We start from the raw sequence: 7,466 nt of genomic DNA on the forward strand, positions 1-7,466 counted from the left end.
ACACATTACTTACCCATCCAGAATTTAGCTATCTAGGGTAAGTTAGTCATCTAGGTCTCCCTCTGTCGTCAGTAAAGTGGCAGGTACTTCCAGAGGGTGAGTCATCTCATCTATTTTAGACATGTATCTTAGAACAGAATGAATCACTTTGAAAATCCCTCTCCCCACGGCTTACAGAGGAAGCCTGGACAACCAGCTCAGCCAGGACACCCAACTTTCAGCCAACTAAGGAAGGTGCCTGATACTTAGTGTAAAAATAACGTTACTTAGAAAAGAGCGTTTCTTCAAATGTAGATACATGTCAACTGATGGCAATATAGAGACACATTCATGCAGAACTACCAGACCATAACAGCATTAAATCAGTATTAGCCTGCCTTGTTTCCGACCTTGAGGTGAAAAATTCCCTATTCCTCTGCCAACATTTTCCACTAACTAATTCACATTTGAACATGATGATAAGGCAGGTGCAGCTGGGCAAATGCCCTGGCAAGCACCAAGCCCATAAATTAGTGACTGGGGAGTAAATTTTTTCTAGCCAGTTCAGGTAGTCTTTAATCCCTGTTAGTTAATACTGCTTATTGGTTTTATATTCTTCTGATTTAAATTCAGACAGGAATGCTTTCATACAAATTGCATTCAAAATATGCAGTTAGATTCAGAAAATAATGAAGCCTTATCACAGAGGTATATGTCTATTCCTTTTTCCCCTTCGAAATGGGCTGGATAGGGAAAAAGAAATCTACTAATTAAATTACAGAATTTTGAAAGGGTCAAAATAGTGTAGCAGGTACCAAGCTCTAATTCAAAGAACACAGGAAGCAGTGCAATTCAGATTTGTCATCCTTTGACACAGATTGTAACAATGTAGTCAGTTTTAGAGAAACACGCATCTTTTTCATTCTTTCTCTCCCTCTGGGGTCACTGCACTGTGATCTATTTTTACACAGGGGGGAAAAGACAAAAAAAAAGTTTTCATTGTTAAAACAAGTTCGATACTCCCATATCTCATATTCCATCAGAGAGCATTTCAGAAAGCCTAGCGTCCTCCTTTCAATCTGCTTTGAAGCATTTTTACTGGCTATATGCATCACTCATCCACACTCTTTTAACCGTAAAAATCTTCATTTTTTTTCAAAAGTGGGGAAAAAATTGAGCTTCCAACGAATTACAAGTAAATGGTATTGAAATATTTTCTTTAAAAATGCAAAAGCTAAAGAAGGAACAAAAGCAGCGGAAAGATAAGAAATCTAACTACATACCCCCAAATTTTTAGGGATACTGATGTCCAGATATTAACTACTTTTCCTTCAAATTCTGTCTTCATTAGGGTTTGTTTAAGTAATTCCTCTGCAGAAATAGCTCACCAAATATGATGAAAACTGGTATTATCGTACGTTCTTGAATTGCCCATCAACTTGAAATACTAAATCTGCAGTTTTTCCATGAAGCTCACCGTACAAAAAAGGAAACTCAGAGGGGGAGAAGAGGTCAGAGAAAGATGAAAAAGGTGCAAGAAAGAAAAAGGCAAGGACAGCAGTTGTCTTGGAATTGTCGATGTCCTCCTGATTACAGCAGGAGACACCTCTGCATTACCAAACAAGAAGTTTACTTACAAAATCACAGATCACATTTTAGCCATGGCATCTTGAAGACCGTGCTTGGTACACGTCTCCTCTCCACACCTGTAAGACTAGAAACTTTCCAAGCTTCAAAATTAGAGCTGTTTGGGTTGGCCTTGCCGCAGCACCCTGGCCACAAAGCCTATTGCCCTTCTCTGGACCGATTCGACACACAGAACTCAGTTTTTGGTTTCATGTTGGAACCTTGCCCTTGAAAAGATATCATCTGATAACCTCCAATGTTTGGTTGTTTTCATGAATATACATGCCAGGTGTTCATTAGATGTGCAGGCATTTACATGAATAAATAAATCATTCTTTTCTGCAATACCAAGCAAAACCATCAACATAACTCCAACATATGAACGCCCTTAACAGATTAAATGATGATTTCCTTCAGACATTTTAATGACATTTTAAACGGAGACTGTGTGATGAAACAGTATTAAAATAAGGACTTATCTGATAATATCAGAGACTGTTCACAAGTGTACAAAGTAAAGAAGAAGGAGAATTTGTGGTTCAGGAAAGAATTGATTTGCAGTTTACAACACCATGACAATCCAGAAAAAAAAGATTTACTACAAAGTGTCGTGTTTGTGTTGTCCTCATTTCTTAACACATATTTCAGTGCTGAAAAAAGCATAATGGTACCAAAATTTTGATCCTTAGCAATGCTCTTTGCTACGTTCAACACTCATCTTAAACCGGTCCTAATTACATGTGTTCATTTGTTTGCTCATGTGTTGTTAGTACTGCAATAGCTTTAGTCTCTTCAGTAAAATATACTGTGAACCCACTCCCATTCATTTATCTTTCCTTAAAAATCAGCTGATGAATTGCGCCCTTCTGTAACTTTAGAATAACACTTATCCTGGGTTTTCATGTGAGTTTAGAAATTTGGTAGCACCAGCAACATGATCAAATCTTGAGGAAGACATCAAGTTTTGCAGGCATCTAGCAGTCCAGTGTGCATGTGTAAGCTGCAATTTTGCTTACTAGAAGGCAAACAAAGTCTTTTGCTTTCAGCAACTTCAAGAAGCTTGCCAGATAATGGTACCAAAAGAAACAATATTCCCCATGTATGATCAGCACAAGTGACACTACAGAATTCCCTGTACTTCTGGTCTTGAATTCTTCTCCAAGTTCTCATGAAGTGATCACTTTCTGTGCTGCAGTGGGGAGTGAATATCACTGCTTCCGTTCCCATGACTGAGGAGAAATTCACCATACTGCTCCCACTTTCAACTAAATCCACTGGTTCCCCATTTGTATTGCAATCAATAAAAAAGCACCTTTTGTTTCCAAAATCCTTAAATGGCTTACCCCAAGATCTCCCACAAAACTCATCACCTGTTACACTGCATTTACAGCATCATCTTTGAGCAACCTGACATCAGTTCTCTCCATAATAATATATTTATATAATGAATGGATGTCTATGAGGCAGACACCAATTACCTATTCATTTAGCATTCTCATTTTAAAATATACCTTTCCTCTTTTGCCTATTATTTGATTTGTTTTCCCTGCCACCAGCCTTATGACCGACTTCTTTGATTCATACTGGAAAATTTTCTGCTAGCATGCTCCTCATGGCCTACTTTGAGCAGTATTCTTGCATTTTATAAATAATTTGGCCAACATCTTAAAAAATCCAACCTTAAATCAGACTTTGAGGTTGCTATGCAACAATATGGTCTTCAGTTACTTCACTAGAATTGGGGTTCTGAGTCAGGGACAGAAGAAAAATAAAGGTCAAGTTTTCAAAAAAAAACACCCTTAGTTCCTGATGTTTCCTTTGTAGTTATTTGTCACATTAAAAACTACAGCCATAATGATGTCTTAACTCTAAGTTTTCCCAGGTTCATTTTTGATCAATTATTATTACAATACTACAGATACCATATTAGTTTATACTTAGGTGGAAATGAAGAGGGAGAAACGCAGTTCCTTATTATTAAAATACAAAACCAGATGTTTGCTCAAAAGCAGCAAAGACATATGAAAAAAAAAAATTGAACTTTCTTAAGAAACAGATTGATGAAAAACTCTGAAGAACGCCCTTTCTAAATACGTCTTTTGAATCTTGTGTACATTGCACACATTTTTTCTAAGCATTTCTTAATGTTAATGACTACATTAGGATATACATTTATTACAAAAAAAAACGTTTTGATCAAACTAACTTGATCGCTTCAATTTTTATGGTTCTGTTACTGTTACATCACAGCTTTGTACTTCATCACACACAAAAATTATTTTAACAAATACACCAAACATTTGAACTAAGCAAAACCATCATGCCTTTATTTTCTTTTCTAATGGCCACACACAGTCATTACAATCCTCTCGGTACCACAGTAACTGCTATATATATGCATACCTGCAATGTAATGCACTTATGCCCAGAAAACTTCTAAAGCTTAATATTTCCCTGCCCACCTTTCTGCAAAATCAGACCACCTCCACAGGGTCAACTGCAGGTAGTGATGATGACCCCCTGGAGCTGCATTTACTAAGTTTTCACTATTTGAACCCCATTTCAAATCATGAAAGGGAATCTTTGATCTAATACAGGAGCCCTCTGTTTCTCTCCAATGCCTGGCAACTTGGTAAAGTCCTTAAGTTCCTAAAAATTAATTATTTTAATTCCATGACTATGCCCCAACTTAGTTTTATTTTATTCCTATTTCATCTCTCAGGTCTGAAGAGTATCTCAAGTATCACACATACCGTTAGTATGTATCTGCCATGCTGATGCGCTTTTATTTCCTGCCTTCTGTGACATACTGCATTTAGGGTCACTACACATCCACACATTTGAGTGACAAGAAGTTGCAGAGGAAGAAAGAACTTAAACAGATTTTCATTTGTCATTTTACTAATTTTCATCCAGCTCCAACTGGGAGGCAAGAAAATCCTCTAGGAATTATTTTGAACTATTTTGTGATAACTTTTCTCCCCACGGTGTTCTATATATTGACAACACTGCCTAAAATCTTTACCATGGAAACTTTTATCGCCCTCAGTAAGATTACACACATGACAAAATACTTAGAACTGAGCCTTAGTTACTGCTAAGGTGTATTATAAATTTCCCTGAAAATTCCTGGAGTATTTGTAAGTTTGAGGCCTATCTCAAGCAATATTTAAGTAAATGTGTTCTAATGTATTTTTAAAAGTAGTTATGGTTTTACCCAAAACATGGCCTAACCTAAAATCTCTATGTTAATTATAGTCTATTGCATGCTAATTGTATATCATTAAACACAAAGAGAACTGCATTTTCCTAATGTAATCAAAATTTAAAGATAAAATAAATGTAAAAGGCGTGTAAGAGAATTACTTTCTAAATAATGGGGAGTTAAGTCCCTGCAATTGGATAGCTCTGGACTTTGCATGTGTTTTTGGCCAAGTGTGTGGGGTTGAACAAAGCAAGTATGGCTCTTGCCAGCTCTGAGGGTACCATCTCTGAACAGATCCATCCAGAAGCCTCCTGCACTTGCTGGGAAGCTGTAAGCTTCTGTCAGACAGACAGGTTCTCCAACATGCTGCAAAGATGTACTATGCAGATTAGCCAAAACAAGAACGTCTGAAAGAGTTTTACAGAGGGAATGTAAAACTTGGAATAAACAGAGAATTGAGAATAATCTCAAAAAATTGAACCTGATCTCCCTTCTTTGAAGTTAAAGTGCTTAGAGGGGAGCAGGCTGGGATTTACAGACTTCACAGGCTGTGGGAGGGACTTCAAAAGCACAGGGGTGATAGATTAACATGTTTTTTCATGCGTGCAGTGACAAAAATGCAACATGGTTTCAGGGCTCTTACAACAACAGATAGAAAAGAAAAACAAGAGGTTCTAATTTTAGTCTCTGCCAGTCATCCATGATGCAGTTTTCTTGCCTTGTGCTTAGGACACTCACCTTCAGCAGAGCACAAGGCTGATAAATACTGATAAATTCTCGGTAAATACATGTGACACAGAGAAATTAACCACCAGGACCATTTTAAAACTTTAGCTTTGAAAACTGATCAAACCCACCCTGTGCTCAATTCAAAATTAGGATCTGAACAGGGATTTCCCATGACCAGAACTGCATCATATACTGCTCCACCTCCTCCCCCAGCACACAAGTTTCTCAGAGAGGTGCCTACTTCTGTCGCCCTGGTAGGAGCATCCCACTGTGTGTGAAATACATAAATACCGGGAACAGTAAGATGCTGTTACCATCTTGTTTGGGACAATCTGCTAGGTGAAGGACATCTGAGTTCTGGGGCTAGAATCTCCTCACAACAGGAAAATTAACCCATCTCCAATTTAACCTCATTTCTGGGCAGAAGGGGAGAAAACATCATTGCCGTTGGTGATTCTAGGCCCTCCACCAAGAAAATATTTCCAGCTAAACTATTCAACATATGACTCATTAATGAATTTGAGTTGATCACATTTGTATTTTAGTGAACATCACATCTACCATTTTCTGTCTTGCTGCTGCACATTTCACTGCTAATCTTACTGGAAAGTAAGTTTAAGAAATATTGCAATTTACATTAAAAAATTAAACTCTCAGAGGAACTGTTGTTTTTTTCTTTTTTTCCAGCTTATCTAAATGGGAGCATACTCTTTGCAGTAAGAATATAGTAAGAGGGGGTTTACAGGCCTAATTGAATTTTGCATGTAAACAAAGTTACTCAACATGCGTAAGTTTTTGCAGAGCATGATCTGATGCCGCAGTGATCTCCATATGACAGTTCTGCCTAACATAAGATCCAAGTTTGCAGAGTTTTTGAATTAGTATGGTGTTTCTGTATGCTTATGACACTTGCTCAAGCAGCCTTAGCCTTGATCCCACATGCTTCTACGATCCAAGTAATAAATACAGAATACTGCTTTCTGTTCCACATCATGTTTTGAAGATTTTAAAATAGCTCAGGGATAACAGACAAGTTGCTACATTAGCATTTACTCAAAAAAGAAAAAAAAAATACTTATTATGTGTGTGCATTAAAAGAGTTACTTTTACAGTATATTTTACTTTGCTTGTTCCTAGAATTAAACTTTCAAGGAGATTCTAGGGGAATTCTTTCTCTAGAAGCAGGAGGGCCTGCCCTTAATTATACAGGTTCTGCAGGAAAATAGAAGGCACAATTATAGTTGTATATTAGTCATCATAGATGCAGAGTAGACCCTACAATATCAGGCTATTCTCACACCCACACGTGGCGAGATTGCTAACTTCCCTGCTTCAGCCCTCTAGCCCTTACTCACCTCTGGTAACACATTCCCACCTCTTTCAGGTATAGTACATTCAGCCTACAAGCAGGAAAGCAAACCTCCGTGAGGCTGCACATGCAAAAGAACTGATTTATTCTATGTATTTTTTAAATTTGCTTCTCTGGTAATTATAATATGCAAAGATCTCTGAAGAAAATTAGCAAGAATGAAATCAATAGCTTTCTACAGTAATTATTTAAAAGTTTATTTATTTAACAGTTTACACAGCTTCAGGACAGATTCCTGATACACAATTCAATATGTTGATTTTTAAAATATCTACATAAGTTATAAAATTAAAAATAATACTTTGCAGCAAGTTTTGAGAAGCTAAACAGCATTATTAAAGGAGCACAAAATGATTTGACCACAACGGCAAAGAGGGCTTAAGGTAGAAAACTGATGTAGAAACAGATTATTAGGTGCTGATCTCTGTGGTGATCAATGACAGAACCCGAGGGAATGGCAGGAAGATGTGTCAGGGGAAGTTTAGGTTGGACATTAGGAAAAGGTTCTTCACCCAGGGGGTGGTGGAGCACTGGAACAGGCTCCTCAGGGAGGTGTCA

The sequence above is a fragment of the Patagioenas fasciata genome, chromosome 3, assembly GCF_037038585.1.
Source record: "Patagioenas fasciata isolate bPatFas1 chromosome 3, bPatFas1.hap1, whole genome shotgun sequence".
Lineage (NCBI taxonomy): Eukaryota > Metazoa > Chordata > Aves > Columbiformes > Columbidae > Patagioenas > Patagioenas fasciata.